Source organism: Manis pentadactyla, chromosome 3 (assembly GCF_030020395.1).
Source record: "Manis pentadactyla isolate mManPen7 chromosome 3, mManPen7.hap1, whole genome shotgun sequence".
Lineage (NCBI taxonomy): Eukaryota > Metazoa > Chordata > Mammalia > Pholidota > Manidae > Manis > Manis pentadactyla.
The window spans coordinates 53,124,927-53,142,869 of NC_080021.1; the positions used below are offsets into that span (position 1 = coordinate 53,124,927).

Below are 17,943 nucleotides of genomic sequence, written 5' to 3' on the forward strand. Positions count from 1 at the left end.
AATTCCATCCTTCTGATGAGCCAACTAAGACCCGGATGTCAGCCTCCTCCCTCTTGGAAGGAAAAAAAGTTTCTAGTTTTCTATTATGTCACCTTTAGCCAATCATACCTCTCCACGCCCCCTAGGATAGCTTGCCCACTCCTCCCCCTCCTAATCCCTTATAAGCCCCCACCTTCCTGACCAGGTGTGACTTCCCCGGCCTGTAGTACCCAGACAGCAGAACATCACCCGGGAGTTGCACTCAAATAAACTACCTGGCCCTTTGTTGCCTCTCTTCATCTGCTTATTTCGGCTAAAATTTATCTTACAGGTACAACTATCATAGCTTTATTTATAACAGCAAAAGCTTAAAAATCGCTAAATATCCAATACATTTACAATGAATTAACAATTATGAAAATCTGTATAATAGACCATTCAGAGCTTCACCAAAGACCATACTGTTGATGAATACTTAAAGGGACAATGTTTGTAATGTAATAATGAGGGAAAAGGCAAGATTCATATTATGATATTAAACAAAGTAAATAGGTCATGGAAATCTGCTGGAATAATACATGATTTTTGCTTTATTCTTTACTGCATTTTCCAAATTTTTTTAAATTAACAGCATGATTTATATGGTTAGAGAATGAAATTATAAGCAAAAGAAATAGATTGACAAATTAAAGAATTTTAAGGATTAAGGAGTAAATGTTTTCAATCAAATGGGTATATTTAAAAGACATAAAAAGTTCCAAAGAAATATAGAGTATTTTTGACTGTGCTGTGAATTGGATGCTACATTTTATTTGATGAACATTGAAAAAAATTATTCAAGCTATGCTACATATTAGATTTGGGGTTTACATAGAAAGAGAACTGTTGATATTAATCATAATGTTTCTGTTTGTGTCAGTGTCAGAGCTCTGAACTGTTTCTTCATGGATTGTTCTCTTAGATTAAAAAGCCTTCATTTCGAATAAGTTCTACAGCACAGAGGGGAGAGATGTCCATCCAGAATGAGGTGTGTTGAAGTTGAAATGTCATAGGGAAGAGCGTGGTTCCTGGCTTTTTCAGCCTGAGGATTTCCATATTTCTGAAACCTGCTCACACTACTGACAGAGGTCCCCCCACTTGGTGTTCCTGAGAGTTCCATGTTATTTTAAAACTAGAGAATATTGGTGTTGGAAAAGATCATCTAAAACAGTAAATCAGGTGTTAAGAAGATTTCCCTGACCAGAAGCAGCCTGCATGTAGCTGGCCAACCAGGTGTGGCTAAGAATTTTGAGGGAAAAATGGAAATGTTAGCATCACTTACTAGTGAATTGGTGCAGTAATTTTTGGAGGATAATTTTGTAATATGTCGTTAATTTAAAATACCTATACATATATATGTATGTGTATATATATATATATATATACACATACATATATATACCTTTTGGCTTACAAGTCCCACTTACAATTTACTCTAAGAGGAGAATTACACAATTACCAAGACCTGAAGGGAAAAGTGTATTCATTAAAGAACATTTAATATTAGCAGAAAGTGAAAATGACCTAAAATCCACCAATACAGAATTGTTAAAGAATTTAATTTATGCTTATATAATGGAATACTGAGAACTCTCAAAAATAATTAGGTGGAAGCATATATACTAATATGATCAAGATATATTGGAAAGAGAAAAAAGTAAGCTTAAGCAGGCATGGACCCTTCCACGTACAAGCATGTACACAAACATGCACATCCATACATATCTCTCACAGATTCTTATGTAAGCATAGAAAATTTCTAGAAGGATATCCAAAAAGATATTAATAGTAATTATGTTGGGGGTTGCATGAATGAGGGATTTATGAGTAGAGAGACATATACTTTTTACTTTATGTGTTTCAGTGCTATTTATCTTACTTTTACCAAAAGTATATACACTATAATTTTAAAAAAGAATGTAAATAACATGGGGAAAGGGATAAAAAAAGAAAAAAATCACTTGTGGGATAGAGATAAAAATTATGTCACAGAACTGAACTAGAACCTCCTCTAATTATAACCAACCACACTTGTAGAATGCATGACAGAACTCAAAGGGGAACAAGGGCTTTGCCACTGGAAAGAAGCATTTCTGACATGCGTCTGCAAATGGAAAATGTGTGTAGATATGGGTGTCGAGGAGGGACAACCAACAATGCCTTATTGGAAATAAGTGATAAGTGAGGCAGGAAATATTTTAAAACAAAACCCAATATTGTAGAACAGCACTCGAGAGAAAAGTAAAAATAGCACTTCAGGCTATTTAAAATGGATAAAAAATAAGATTTTTAGGAGCAACTGCCAATGATGATATTTTAATTTCATCATATTGAAAAGGTCTTACTGTTTGTTATATGCCAGTTTGTTGATGTCTTGGAGGCTTCCCTGGAAACCAACCCTGGCACCAGAGTGTAACCCCAGAGGACACCTTCTCCCACGGACGCTTGATCTGTGCACTCATTCCACTGAAAAACTGAGAACTTATTGCTCTGTGTCTACATGATCTGTCCTAGCTTATACCTACATAATAGGAATTGAACTTAAATAGATCCTCATAAACAAAGGGTTCTTTTCTTTGCTGGTACTTTTTAATATATCCACTGACGTGTTGAATTAGTGTTCACATGGTCTCTTCAATTTTAAGTAAAAAGTCAAAACATTCTCTAAAGGTTGGTCAATAATAGAGTTTCTCAATCTCAGCACTAGATATTTTGGACCATATAATTTTCTGTTGTGGAGGACTGACTGTCTTGGGCATTGTAAAAGGTTGAGCAGCATCCTTGGCCTCTACCCACTAGTGGCCAGTAATAACCTCCCCCACTGTGACAACCAAAAAAATCTCCAGGTATCTGAGGAGCAAGATCACCCACAGTTGAGAATCACTGGTCTGTAGCTTAGACAAGTGCTCAAATATCTCAAGCATTTTAATCTGTGGGTAATTTGTTTTCTCTAAAAGTTCATTTTTTATCTAAGTATCTCAACTTTTACCAGGATGTGGTGTCTTTGTAAGTCTCATTCTGTGTCAGCAGTATTGTCCTGTGCCTTTTTTGACTCTGATTGCAACTACCAGCATTCTAAACCAGTTCTAGAAGGCAAGCATGTATTCAATTATCCATGGAACAAAATCAATTCACTTCGCAAATATTATTGAAAACTTACTCTATGACTGGCACTTAGTGAAGTACTAGTGTTACAGAAAAGAATGATCCTTGCCCCCAAGAAGTGAAGTTCCCCAATAGGGGAAGACATACAAGATGATAACCATTTATGACACAGTGTGGTATGGCCAAAATGGACACATGCATATGGTGTCGTATCTGTGTAATAAGGAAACAATGAAATTAAGCCACCACGAGATGCAGAAGAGACTCTCCCTCAGGTCCTCCACTGACGTCTTGATTTCGTACTTCTGAGAGAATAAACTTCCTTTTTCTGAAGCCACCAAATTTGTGATAATCTGCTATGGCAGTCCTAGGGAATTAATGAACCCTTTCAGAGCTGTTCTAAACCTCCTTTGAACAGAGGAAACAAAATCTTCTCAGGTGGTATCTGCTCTGCCAATTTCATGATGCAAACAAGAAATTATATCTCTGAGGCCCTATTTGTCCAGTACACATGCGATAACTTTCAAGCTTCAAAGTATGTTCATACACACCTGATTAATCTCCACAGGACACTTGGGTCAAATAGGTAAGTGTCATTAACTACTTGAGAGTAGAGCAAATAAGCATCTTGCCTGACGTCATCAAAGGAATTCTTGGTGGATGGCTTCAAAACAGACTCTTCCTAAAGATAATATGACAGGAAGGTAAAGCAGGAAGTTGCTCAGGAGTGGTACAAAAGGAATTGGAAAGCAAGGATTCACTATACAAATATTCTAGAAAGTCTTGTTTCTGCATATATATATCCAGCTTCCCCTGCTATCCAAAAATAGTGTTCTGATGAAACCTACTGTAAGCCATAATGGCGTAAAATGAAGAGTATCCCGCACTTTCTGAAGGTTTGCATTACACCACTTCACTCTTTCAGAAGACCTACAAAAACCTGTTTTTGCTAGCTGAAAGAAATCTGAAGAGGATTTTTGCTTTAACGAAAAAAGCCATTACCATACTCATGTAGTAAACTGCTGGGAAGTGGAGAATACCTGTAATAAAATATAAAAACTAAATAAAAATTCATGCTTCAATTTTCCTTGAAAGATAAATGTTAAAACCCTGGCTTTTGCTACCACCAGCCAATTTCTTTTTACCTTTTCATGGATCAAAAGTTTTCAGGAGAAATATTATTGACCTGACAGACTTGCCTATGGGATATATCCACACAGTCTTAGGACAGGTACATCTCAGCCATAATTTATAGGAAAGATTTATGAGTGTTAAGCGTGCTGCGGTGCCAAAACAGTGAACAAACTCTACTATTTAGAACAAAGGAAGTGACAGCTCTGCACTACCCTGCCACAATCAAACTACATCTGGCAAGTCTACATTGTTTACAGTATGAAAATTTAGGCATTTCTTTTTTACATAAAGCCAGCAAGGCACGGAGGGATCAACCTAGGTTTTCAAAAGCAGCACTCTTGAATACTGGGGGGTTTCAATCTGGGAAAGACACAGAGCCATGAGAGGGCTATCACCAAATATCTGAAAAGGTATAATGTAGAAGAGGATTAGACTTACCTAGTAGGTAAAAATTACATTTCAACTCCATACTAAGAAACGTTTTTGGAAAGGCAGAACTGTCCAAAGACAAGACCAGCATCTTTAACAAGTGGTAGCCCCCTACCCCAGGGAAGATACAAGCATAGGTGAGCAAGCTGTTTTGGGGAGGCAGGGGTGCTTCCTTCGAATTCTAATATTTAAGCTTCCTTTTAATGCAAGCTTTCTTCTACTCTAATTTAAATCACATCTCTGGTTCTCGTCACTTATAATTTAAATATCTCCCAAGTCTCCAGAATCTGAAGTTCTGATCCTGAATTTGCAAAATGCAAATTACTTCTAAGGAACTAAAGCCCAGGAATTATTTTGCCACATACTATGTTGATGTATCTAAGCTGTTACCTTTCAGACATGTTATTGTTTAAGTCTGAATGATTTTAACAATATGCCCAAAGGGGATAAGCATGAAGAACTGAAAGGGTTTGTTCTAGTGAGCAAGAATAGAGTATCTGAGTCGGCTGAACAAATCAGGGTGCTATAGAGAAACAGGACCAATAGTAAATTTGATATATGGATAGACAATAGATAAATAGGTAGAGATATTAATATCTACCTGCCTATCTGTGTGTGTGTGTGTGTGTGTGTGTGTGTGTGTGTGTGTGTGAAGAGAAAGAGAGATTTAAGGATTTGGCCCATGCAATTATGGAGGCTGGTGAATCCAAAATCTGTAGTGTGGGCTAACAGGCTGGAGAGTCAATGTTGAAGTTAAAATCCAAAGGCCATATACTGACAGAATTCCTTCTTACTCAAAAGAAATCAGTTTTTCTATTAAAGCCTTCAGCTGCTTGGAAGAGGCCCATTGACATCACAGAGGGCAATCTGCTGTACTCAAAGTCGAGTGAGTTAAATGTTCATCTCTTCCAAAAAACACCCTCATGGAAACATCCAGAATAATGTTTGACCAAATATCTGATCACCTTGGCCCAACCAGGTTGACACTTAAAATTGGTCATCACACCAGGGATGGCTCTCATACTTGACAAGTCCTTTGACATATGTGGCTATGAAGGGATGAAGGGAAGTGGGGAGCAGAGCTGGCTAACAAAGGTTGCTGAACTACTTTCCACGTTGCCTCTGTGTTTTCTGAAAGGACATCTCCAAAACGAAATCCTTTAAAAGTCTAAGCTAAGTTGCCAAATTTTTTATATGAAATTATACTAAGTGCTACAACCGAGACAGTATCCACTCAGCCATCTATTACACACACTTCATACACACAACGACACAGTTGTGGAGAGGTCACATTTTAATCAAATGAAGACATAGTAAAGCTGCTCTTCTAAGGCTCTTTCGAATTTAAAGAAAAGAGTACAAAGGTAAATAACCTAGAAACTCCTGCTTCTAAAAGAGCTTTAGGTTGAAAAAATACTACTAGGAAAAAGCTAACAAGGTAGTATAGGGTTATTCTTTTATCTTCAAATTAGTCCCAAAAGGACTCAGAAAAGATGAAGAGAATGTTTTATTTTTAGTTGTTAGCTTTTTCTACAAGATAATCACAGGTTTAGTAGACCAAGGGTAGGCTGCAGAAAAAGAAAATGGAAGAGTAGGAAAAACATCATGTCTTTATCAAGCAACACCAAACAGGACTTAAGCTTTTTGCCAAACAAAACAGAGCTTTAGTTACATATAACAATTTCTGTGTGATTTTTAAAGCTTGTCACTTTTTTATATGTTATCTCATTTGAGAAAGAAAGTTACTATAGGCATTTCATCATTAATGTTCCTTCATGTGCTTAATCTTTATCTGGAATTTGGCATGGTTTTAGGAGGCTATTTTTTTAACAATTGCTACTCCTGACATCTCTTCATCAGTCTCATCAGGAACGCAAATATTAAATAGCAATTGTACATAGCATGTCATCTTCTCAAACCAAATCAACTTCAATTTAAAATATATTAAAGGTATGTACAACCAAAGTCTACTGAGAGCAGAAAGACACACATAGATATAATACGTATGTGGAGACTTCACCAAAGGTATCAAAACCAAGCACAGGCTGATGGCCATTGTTACCAAGGGAAATGGCAAAAACACCTGAAAGGAACAAATTTGAAAACAATTAGATATGAAAACTCACATAAGGTACCTTAATACTTATATAAACAAAAAAATAAGATAGAAGCTAATATAACCAATGGCAGTGTGCATGCCTCAGTTCATTTCAAATGTCCCCCATTCCTAGGAGGTAGGCATTGTTTATTCCCAGTGTAGACCTGAAGAAATTGAAGCCCCAAGGTTAAATAATAAATGGATTACCCCTCCCCCATTATTCTCTGAGTATCCTCTGGAGGCCAGCATGTGGCAGTAATTGTACGATGACTCTTGGTTCACTTGAGTGTCCAGATAGATTACACGCTACCTGACTTCTCTAAATCTGTTTCTTCATCTGTAAAATGGGGATAATAGTAGTATCTGCTTTTTGTATTACTGAGAGGATTAAATGTGATTGTCCAAGCAAAGCTTTGAGCATGATGCCCAGCCAACCACAACTACTGCACCACTCTGACAGCCAGATGGCCAAGGCCTCCTTTCTCCAGTAGTATCCTATGCTGCCAAGTGTTTGTTTATTTCCTTCTATATGATTCCTCATCCAGATTGAAAGTAAGTTTAAAAGTAAATGAAATTGAAAAGCTGGAATTTGTCGGTAACCAAATTAAGTTGATGTTTCAGGGTAGGAGATGTTACCACTTGGGGCCCTACAGCAGCTCTTGCTCTTCTATTCCCCACCTGCTAAATCTGCTCCTGACCGTGGAAGACACTGGTGTGCATGGGTAGCTACACAAGTAAACAAAGTAATCTCTGGCGAAAAGACCCATGATAATCTGTCTGAACCACCCAGAGGACTGTACTTCTCTCTAAGAAAACTAACAGAGCCTAAGAGATTTTATATCGAGTAAAATCTACCCAATAAAAATGAAAATTTATACTAAAACCAGATTACCCTTTGGTGCTTTACAATCTGTTCATAGCAAAACAATCTACACATAGATGTTCTGAATATCAGCTCCAAATCTGGCTACACCCAATATCTTTTATTTCACCCAGAAAAAATTAGAAAACTCATTTTTACCTTATAAGGACTAGGTAGATTGAGCTCCTGTTATCTCAGTTTTAGTATTCCTATCATTAATAATACAGACCAAATAGAAATTACAAAATAAAGATAGTTCATCGACTCCAGTAGGTTTGTTGAGACAACTGCAAGGGATACCACAATGACAAGCAGTTGCGCAGGCATAAGCGGAGAGGGGTGAATATTAAGCATATTAAATAACAAAGGCAGCTGGCCCACTTGGCCTGCAATATGTATTACTCTTGACAACTCAAATACATTAATCAAAAGGTTGCTAAATAATGAGGCAGAGATCCTGAAAGAAATAACCCCATGGTAATGAAGGGACAACTCTACTGGTCCATGTAATAGCCACTGCATCTGCAGAAAGAGAAGAACATACAAAAAGCCAGTGTATTAAAAATGAGAACTTAATGATAAGCCCTTAACACTTACCTCGAGACAAAAGAGGAAATTCTAAAAGCAACTAAGAAGAAAACTGAATTTTGTTTAATTTCATTGTTTCCTTATTACACAGACACGACACCATATGCATGTGTCGATTTTGGCCGTACCACACTGTGTCATAAATGGTTATCATCTTGTATGTCTTCCACTATTGGGGAACTTCACTTCTTGGGGGCAAGGCTGCCTCGAGGAGGTATCTGTCTCTCTCTGCACAGGGCTTTACCCCAGGGTCTCTCTGTGTATCAAACCTCTCTCTGTTCTCTTATCAGGAGGCCAGTCATGAGATTCAGGGCCCACCCTAAATCCTGGACAATTTCACCTTGAGATCCTTACCTTAATTACATCTGAAAAGACCCTTATTCCAAATAAGGTCCCATTCGGATGTTCCAGGTTGGGTCCATCTTTGCGGCAGGGGGTGAGGAAAGGGGAGGTGTCGCTATTCAACCCACTGAGGTAGGTCTTCCTAGTTCCCAGATCCAGTTCCCAGGTCGAGCGTTGATCTCCTCCAGCCACGAAGGCTGATCCAGAGAGGTCACCCTGTTTTCACTTCTTCCAATGGGTACCGACTCATCTGCATGTTAAAATTGGAGAACAAAAATATTCAGTCTTGAAGGATCTCAAATCCCACCCCAGATGCAGGATTGTGAGTTTCCATATTAACAGTGTCTCCTCAGAAGGCAGGATCGGCGTCTCCGAAGAAACCCTAACCTGGCCTGGGGGATCATAGGCAGGCGACCTCCAGAGCTGGTTCATCACGACCCCGATGGCCGGGCGGCCCAGCAGAGAGCCCTGGAGCTCTTGGCAAGCAAGACTCTGGATGGTGTTATTCACACCAGGTTTTGTTGTCTTGACAAACAATGTGGCTGTGAAGGAAATAGCTGTGCCTCAGTGGCTCTGTTCGTGGCTTTCCAACAGGCCTGGAAGGCCGGCAGGGAGCCTTGGAGATGGCATCCCGCCACGTTGCCACCGACTTTGCAGTTTTGTTCGATTTCTTGTCAGGAAACAGTAGGAAGGAAAGAAAAGTCACCTTGCTTAAATGTCAGCGTTGTGCCAGTGGGTTAGGCATGTTGGTATATTTCTCAGAATACAATGTATGCACTCATTTAGAAGCATGAGAAACAAACTACTGAATGGTTTTAGTGGGATTTCTGTAGGAAAGTCGCTCAGTAATTCCGAAGGGAGCGAAGTTTCAGTATTGTATTCCTAAATAAGGCACTTCTACAACTTTAAGATGAGGAGGGAAATTGAACTTGCCTTTATTTTGTTATAAAACTAAAGTGAGTGATTTCTCAGGTCCCTTCCAGGTGTAGCAGACGACAAGCCCATGCATTCTTAAATTGAAGACAAGCCCTTGCATTGCTAAGTGCAAGGTCAAAAGAACTCAGTTTAGTTCTTTTAGGCCATTTGAGGGCCCACGATGTTCATTCATACTATTTATTATTGATACAGGATACATTTACACTTCTTCCCATTCCTGTAAAATGAGTAAAGATCTTTCTAATTTCCTCATTTATTTCCACTTCACTGATACGGAATTGACTGGACAACCCTTTTTTCATTTTTGTTTCTGAAATAGTCTCCTTTTTCAGTGACTCCAGAACCTGACCTAGTATTAGAATCATAAAGGAAGATTTTGTAGAACATAGATTCAAGGTCCCAGGAAAATTTAATTTAGTAGGTTTGGGGTGAACCTCATAACCTTATTATTACTTTTCTTAAAATATAAATGTATTGGGAAAGCAATATATTCTTACTTTAAAAGGCCCAACTATACATAAATGTCTATAGCAAAATGAGTAAGGACTTAAGATGTCCTCTTATATCCAGAGGTAAAATTGGTAAAAGTGTGGTGTATGAATTTATAGTTCTGTTAATAAAGTTAGGCATACGTACACACTTTTACATATATATTCTATCTTAAATAAATAGAATCATATTATTTGTAATACTTAGAAACTATTTTCTAATCTGATAGTATGTCATAAATAGACATTAGTTAGTGACTTGTTTGTCTTTCCTCACTTAGCACTGTATTTTCAAGATCTTTCCATGACATCGTACACCAATATGCTTTATTATTTTAGTGGCTGCTTAGAGTTCTGAAGTATAGTTATTTTTTTCATTTATTCCTAAGAAAAAATCAAGCTAAAATCAAGCAGTTGCAAGGGATGAAAAGTACAATAATTTAGAATTATTTCTACCCAATCGTCCAATTTAAGCCCTGCTTATTTAACCTCAAGCTTAATGTATTAATTTATATGATACTTCTGAGCATTCTATAGTATAAATCAGATTGTTTCTCAACAATTGTTTTAGTTTATTTTAGATAGTTTAGACAATCTTGAGTCTGCTAAATCAGCTACCTCTCATGAATTTGCTTTCCAGCTTCCAATATTTTGTTGCTTTCCTCTTTTTCTCCCTTCCTAGTGGGCTTATTTATAAAAATTTTCTTAATTGTGGTTTTAGTGGGATTTCAGAAGAGGGTAAATAGGTGTTTCTTCAGTTTGCTATCTTAACCTGGAAGCTTAAGTTTCAATACATTTAAGAATTTAAAAATACGTGTGGCAAAGATTATTTTTAAAAATAAATACTATGTCAGTTAAGAAGTCTGAGTTGAGAAGTCTAACCAGTCTTAGAAAAATTTAAAGGAAAGGTGTTGAAAGAGATTTGGCTTAATCAATCTTTACCTCAATGATATAAATTATTCTAAAACAAAAATATAATTTCCTCATCCTTATTTGGGATTTTACCTGAGAATATTACAGGCTTATGTAGCATCAAATTTCAATTTATATGATACACATGTAGCATTTTGCCATAACCAGAATTCATTAAAACAAATGGAATGTACCAGAGAGGTTTCTACAGGACAAGGTGTTCCTCATAAAAGCCATGGCCTCTATAATTCTCTTCTTCTGAACTGATGGGCTCACTCTAAGCACCAATCAGAGTCCCAGCTTGAATTTCATCATCTGTTGGTGCCAGTCTTATCATAATGGTTTGCATTTTTAAAAGAAATACATAAAGTTGAAAAATAATATTATTTTCTCCTCACAGGAAACATGCATTGTGTTTTTTTTACTAAAAATTTCTGGCTCACCCAACTCTTGATGTCACAACTGAACTCAAAGCCCATTCTTGTTTTGGAATTTTTATAAAAGCCTGATTGCAAGTTCAGCAGAAATCATAATTTAAGAAACTAGAGCTCAAAACTTTGTGATGTTTTTGATGCTAATTCAACAGATTGCAAATACCTCAGGTCAGTATAAAGGAAATGTCTTAAACCAAAGAATAAATTTGTGTAAAATCCTCCAGAAAGAAGTAAATGATTTGTCTAAATATTTTATGAGTCTAAACACTGAATCTGAGACATACAGTTTTGAAAAGCCAAAGCTATCAAAGAATTAATGCTATAGTTTCTTTGGTTGCTCTTCTGGAAAGCCATTGAAAGCCTATGGTCACACGTCTGTGATTGAGGTTGGATAAAAAACCACTAATGGGACAATGCCATATGCTTTCTTCTTCTTGTATATGAGCTGAAAAATGGCCTTTGCTGAGACTCAATGGTCTTTGCTGAGTCTTAGTTGCCTTCAAGGCCCAGTCAGTGGTCTGATGAGGACAAATGCTCATTCATAAACTTGTGACTCAGTAATGACAAAAGGGACAGCTGTGACTGATTTAGGTAGAACCTGACAGCATTGAGATTTCAGCTGTGGTAAAACTAGGAAATTGAGGGCTCAAAGTCCAGTGTGAGAATATTCAGCTAGTTTCTAAATAAGAGTATGCAAAAAGTTTGAAAATGACAATTCTTTCTCTCTGTATTGAAGGTGGAGGTTTTGTTTGCAGGTTCACATTGACGATGGAGGTGTGTATGACAATATCCCATCCTCTTAGGACTCTTGAGGGGCTTAAATGAAATTATGCCTAAAAATTGCTGAGTCTCTAGTAGGGGCTCAGCAATCATTATTATATGTGAAAAAAAAATCACTTCTACAAAGGCAGTTATTCAGATTATTCTTTGATGCTACTGTAAATCAGGCAACTATGAAATCAGCAAGTCAGCCATTCAATCTCAGATATCCATGTTTTACTGATCCTCATTTTTAAAACAAGATAGGATGAATGAGAGAATTTCTGATATTTTAGGAGAGAATTACCTTTCATCCCACAAGTATGAAGTATCCTAAAAAAGCACTAGAAAATAGACAATATCCATCATATCACTGATAAGTTTTCACAAATGCCTAGGGTACCTAACTGGTTTTCTTGGTTTCACTGGAGATGGCTGGTAATTACAGATATGCTTTGGTTATGTAACTATACTCCTATTATGTTAATGTGTGTGCGCAATTTAAGTAGTAGTTTAAAACCTATACATGCTGAAGTTACTCTACAAGAAGATATGTCAAAGAAATAATCAATCTTCCCATGTTTTCTTCCATCTGCTACTTCTATAGCTTTTCTTCTTCCTTCCTAATTACAACCCTTAAATAGAATTCGTGCCTCATATCGAATTTACCAAGTATCATAATTCTTCCAAGTGGTAAAGATACCTCAAGACAAATGCTGGGCATAGAAGCTACAGGGCATAAATATGCAAAGAAGTAAAAAGCTATCCTTTTCAAACAATACTGCTTCTCTCTCACTTACCAACTTTACATTTCCCTGTATGGCCCCGGAAGATGACTGGTTAGCCAGAGACGGGTAAGATTCCTCAAGGGAGGAACAACCTAAGACAGGCACAGTCACAGGAGGGCCATCAGGTGAGAAATTGGGGATCAACAGAGGTGAGGCTTAGAACCTCACCCCCCCTGTTTTGAGAGAAATCTTCTGCATCCATGGATGTTTTGTTGCCCTTGTCTAGCTTGGACTAACACTTAGTCTACAGGCACACACCTGATCATCTACATTTGCTCTCTTACAACACTAAACTATGTTTTCTACCTTTATCTTGCATCTACCTACCACTTCAGCATTTTGTTAAAAATAATAATAATAATAATAAGGGAGAAATGTGGGATTCACATATAAATCGAGTATAAAAATCAAACGAATAATCATATCTGACTTGATTGTTTATAGTTCATGATGCGTGATCAAAAATGAAAGTTTCTGTGATATGACTGCCCTTGCACTGTTCACCATGTAAGAACTTATTCACTATGTAAGAACTTGTTCACCATGTAAGAACTTGTTCGTTAAGCTTCAGAAGATTGGAGACTGATGAGAATTAGGCTTGGGGTGGATTAATGATTGTGCATTGAGCATTGAGTCCCCTATACAGAATTTTATTGTTGTTAACAACCATTTGTTCAGTAAATATGAGAGATGCCCTCACACACACAAAAAAAGCACTAGAAAATGTTCAGTAAAGTTGAAAATGATAATTCTGATTTTTGGAATCAGAGCTCATTGCCCAATAGTATAGTATGTCTGAGATTGTGGAGAAGTTACCTGCCAGCCTTGTCTGTTTAAAAATCTCATCTCTCCTCTCGCCCCATATTCACTATGTCTTCCCAACGTTTACATCCTTTCAATATGTCCAACAGGGATTAGAAATAGTCAACTGTATGAGAAAAAGTTGAATATATTCAAGAACATGGTTAAGCTGTGTATTCTTTTTAAATTTTGAAAGGGTACATTTCAGAATACAGGAAGCTACATGGAGGGTGAAGGAAGATATGAACCTATCTTCAGAAACAGGAATATGGTTAACATAACACATAGACAAAAGTGTCGCGTGGCCCCTAGGTCAGTGATAGCACACTTTCTGTAAAGTATTTGAAGGTGAGTCCTCCAAGGATTTCTTTATGGTTTGTATTTTCTTCTTATCTTGAAAAATGAGTGGTTTTCTCAACCTACTTTCCTAGTGGTGAAAATGATTTCCAAATGCTTGAATTTCTTTTAGAAGTTACCTACCTGATGAAGAGGATAAAATGTCAACATGTCCCAAAGTTTTATGTGGGCTGATTCAATCTCAAAGAAGCAACCCCTTCAAAACACACAAAATTGTCACCTAACTGTACCCTGATATTTTCATGTCTCTACTTGAGCTGTTGCACTTCAATCTTTTACTGATATTTCAAACTCAGCATGTATAAAATTGAATATCTTCCCTACCAAATCTACTCTACTTTTGCCTCTCAGTAAGTGGCATTAATATCTTCCCATCAATGTAGATATATACTTAAGAGTCATCTTTGAGTCCTCCTTTGCCTCACCCCTATCCCCCCACATTAAACTGACTGTCTAAATTCTATTAATTTGACTTTGATGGTGTTTCTCACATTGCTCCTTATCTTTCCATTGCTGCATATACTTTTCTAATACAAGTCCCTAACTTCTGATCACCAGTTTTGAGGTGCTTTCCAATACCAACACCAATTCTCTTTTTTTTCTAGCAGTTGCTTGTAATACCCTCTGTGGTATCATAGAAAGATATTTAGTTTCTTTTCCCTGTTCCAGGCACAGAGATCCTAAAACCCTTGGAATTTCCTGAGTGATAAAGGTTATAGGAACTTCTTTGTTCTAATGAGGTGACTCTCAGTGGGACCCTAGAGGGCTTCAGAATGGGGGCTCATCACTAGAAACACCAAGCCTTGATTGGAAGATTAGAGCTTTCAAACACTACTTTCTCAATCTCTACATAGGAAAGAAGGGCTGGAGATTGGCCAATGACTAATGATTTAATCAACCATATCTATGTAATGAAACCTCTTTAAAAACTGCTACTTGATGGGGTTCAGAGGGCTTCCAGGTTGATGACATTACCACATACCAGGAGGGCAGCAACCCCAACCAGTGACAAAAGCTACTGGGCTTGGGACCCTTCCAGACCTTGCCCTATGTGCTTCTTCCTTTAGCTGTTCATTTGTATTCTTTATTATAAAGAATATAAAAAATAAACTAGTAAACATAAGTAAAATGTTTTCCTGAGTTCTGTGTGCTGTTCTAGCAAATTATGGAATCTGAGGCAGGGTAGTGGGACCCCTGATTTATAGCTAGGGAAGAAGTATGGGGCCCCAGGATTTGTGATTAGCATCTGAAGTGGGGGGCTTTTTTGTGAGACTGAGCCCTTTACCTGTGGAGTCTGCACTAACTTTGGTTAATGTCAAAATTGAGTTGATTTGTTGAATGCCCAGTTGGTGACCAGAGAATTAGTTGTTGGAAAACACTCTAGAACTGATGTTGAAAGTATTATGGGGAAAAATCCCTCACCTTCCCATTAGTTTTCCTGCATCTAGCTGCATTCTTTTCCAATCCATTTTCCTCACCAGTTCTAATTTCATCTTCCTGAAGGCCAGTTTTGAACATATCATTCTCATGTTCAAAATCCCAAAATGTTGATCCCATAAAGATCTCTTTGGGTAATGTTTAAAGTTTGTTCATGATATTTACATATTGTTCTGATCTTTAAAATGTCCATCATTTGTTAAGCATCTGTGTCAAGATCTGGTGGAGGCTTCTCTTGTGTAAACTTTATTTCTCATTACTAGGTGAATGTGGTCAGACCCCATGAGCTGGCCCCCACTCCTTGACTGGGGTGGGGTAAATGTGTGTATACTAGTTACTGGGAAGGTACAGTTGATCATGGAGCCCTTCCATGCTAAATCAATAGAAGAGTTTTAAAATACAGCCAATGAGAGGACAGCTATTCTTTTAACATAAGGTCTTGAAGTTAAGCTAGTAGGAGAAATACGAATTTCTCAATTTCTCACACAGCTTCAGGGAGGCTGTCTAACTTGTTTTGTGTTCTTGAGGACAACCAAATAAAAACAGACAAAAAACCCAAACTCCAACTCACACTGGAGAATTATCTTCCTTTCCTCTTCCACCTTGATGCTTAAAGCTTCCTCTTCTTCCCTACCTAGCAGTGGAAACTAGGGAGGAGGGAACAACTATGATTCACAACTTATGCTGAAAGAAAGCAAAATTTCCCAATGCTGGAGAAAGCTTGTGAGCAGTTAGCTGCTGGGGAAATTGTAGGGCCCAGAAAGTGGGGAAGGGAGAACAACATGATGGGAAAGGTGGAGGCTGGTGGAGAGAAGGTGGTAGTAGCACAAGAAACATTGAAAGGGCCAGTGTGCGACGATCTCCTAACTTAGGAAATATTCATCTGAGGACACCCTGAAGATCTGGGTAGTTCAACTCTGCATTGTTCCTTTTTTTATTTTGGTAAAGACTATATAGCATAAAATTTACCATTTTAACCATTTTTAAAATGTATAGTTTTGAGGCATTAAGTACATTTCACATTGTTGCACACTCATTTCCACCATCCACCTCAAGAACTCTTTCATCTTCCCTAACTGAAACTCTGTACCTATTCACACTGACTCCCCATTTCCCCCTACCTACCATCCCTGACAATCACCATTTTGCTTTGTCAGGTGAATCTCACTACTCCAGGTACCTCATATAAGTGGAATCACACAGTATTTGTCCTTTTATACATGCTTATTTCACTTAGTATAATGTCTTCAAGGTTCATTCATGTTGCAACCTGTGCCAGAATTTCTTTCTTTTTTAAGACTGAATAATATTCCATTGTAGGTCTATACCACATTTTGTTTATCCATTGATCTGTGGACAGTTGTTCAACTCTATTCCCCTATGAGATAATAAGAATAGAGGGTGAAGTGTCACCCCAATCCTTAAATTTGTGTCATTTGGATTTTATCACTGGAACCTTGAGCATAGGTAGGACTTCTTGAACTTTACTTGGAATTTTCTGTGTGGGGTAACAGAAACTCTTCACCACCCCCAGGGGCCAATTCATAGCAGGTAACTGAAATTATTTTAGTTTTTATGTGAGGAAGCTAAGTTAGAAAAAGAATAACCTAGAATCCTCCACCTACCCTCATCTCCTATCTCCCTATTCCCCAGCCTTGCCACACAAAGCAGAAGTAAGGACCTTAAAACTCAGATGCAACTATTTTACAGAAGAAGATCCTCTAGCTTTCAAGGCCATTGTTAGTTGGTAGTAGAGTCAAGAATTGAACCTAAATTTGGTGGTGAAAACTATACCCAGTATAACATTGCTTTTACCTAGAAATGGCCAGATTCTGACATCAGAGAGGGAAGGCCTGGGCCACCAGGGGAGAGAATTTGCCCTCTCAGTTGGGAGAATGAAGGGCAGAGGGAAGGGGGTGTGTGACACTCGACAAAAGCAACACTTTAGACTTTCAAGCATCCTAGGCTGCTGCTTTTACATTTTTTCCTCTAATGTATTTTATTATAGTGTTAAAAGTCATCATGTGGACATACTACCTGAAAATCTGTGAAATAGTATGGAGTGTGGAGAAAGTGCCCAAGAGAAACAGTTGTTCTTTCTCCAGATTCTCTTCTGGTAAATAGCCATCTTTCCTTTACTGACTTTAAATTTTACAACTTCCCTGTATATACCCCATGTTGTAATTATACTGACCTGGTTGTTGTTCCTTCAGCATTCAATTTATTGTCATTATCTCCGTGTATTTGTTATAATATCTCCACCTAAAGGTTTTCCTTTACTTCTGTCTTTGTCATCAAAACACACCAGTCAGAATCCTTCCTTAAAATCTCTGTTCTCCAGTAGAACTACTCTCTCTAATGAACACAGATTCCTGTACAGAATTTACCAAATTCTGACATGTATTGTAGATATATAGTGCTTATGTATATTTCCCCACTTCAGATTATAAGCTTC

The 17,943-nt window shown here is 37.6% G+C and overlaps 1 pseudogene; it reads right to left on the reverse strand.

Moving 5' to 3' along the window:
* Positions 1-5,360: 5,360 nt before the first annotated feature.
* LOC118932057 (solute carrier family 7 member 13-like) lies at positions 5,361-10,311 on the reverse strand (annotated as a pseudogene).
* Between the last annotated feature and the right edge of the window lie 7,632 nt (positions 10,312-17,943).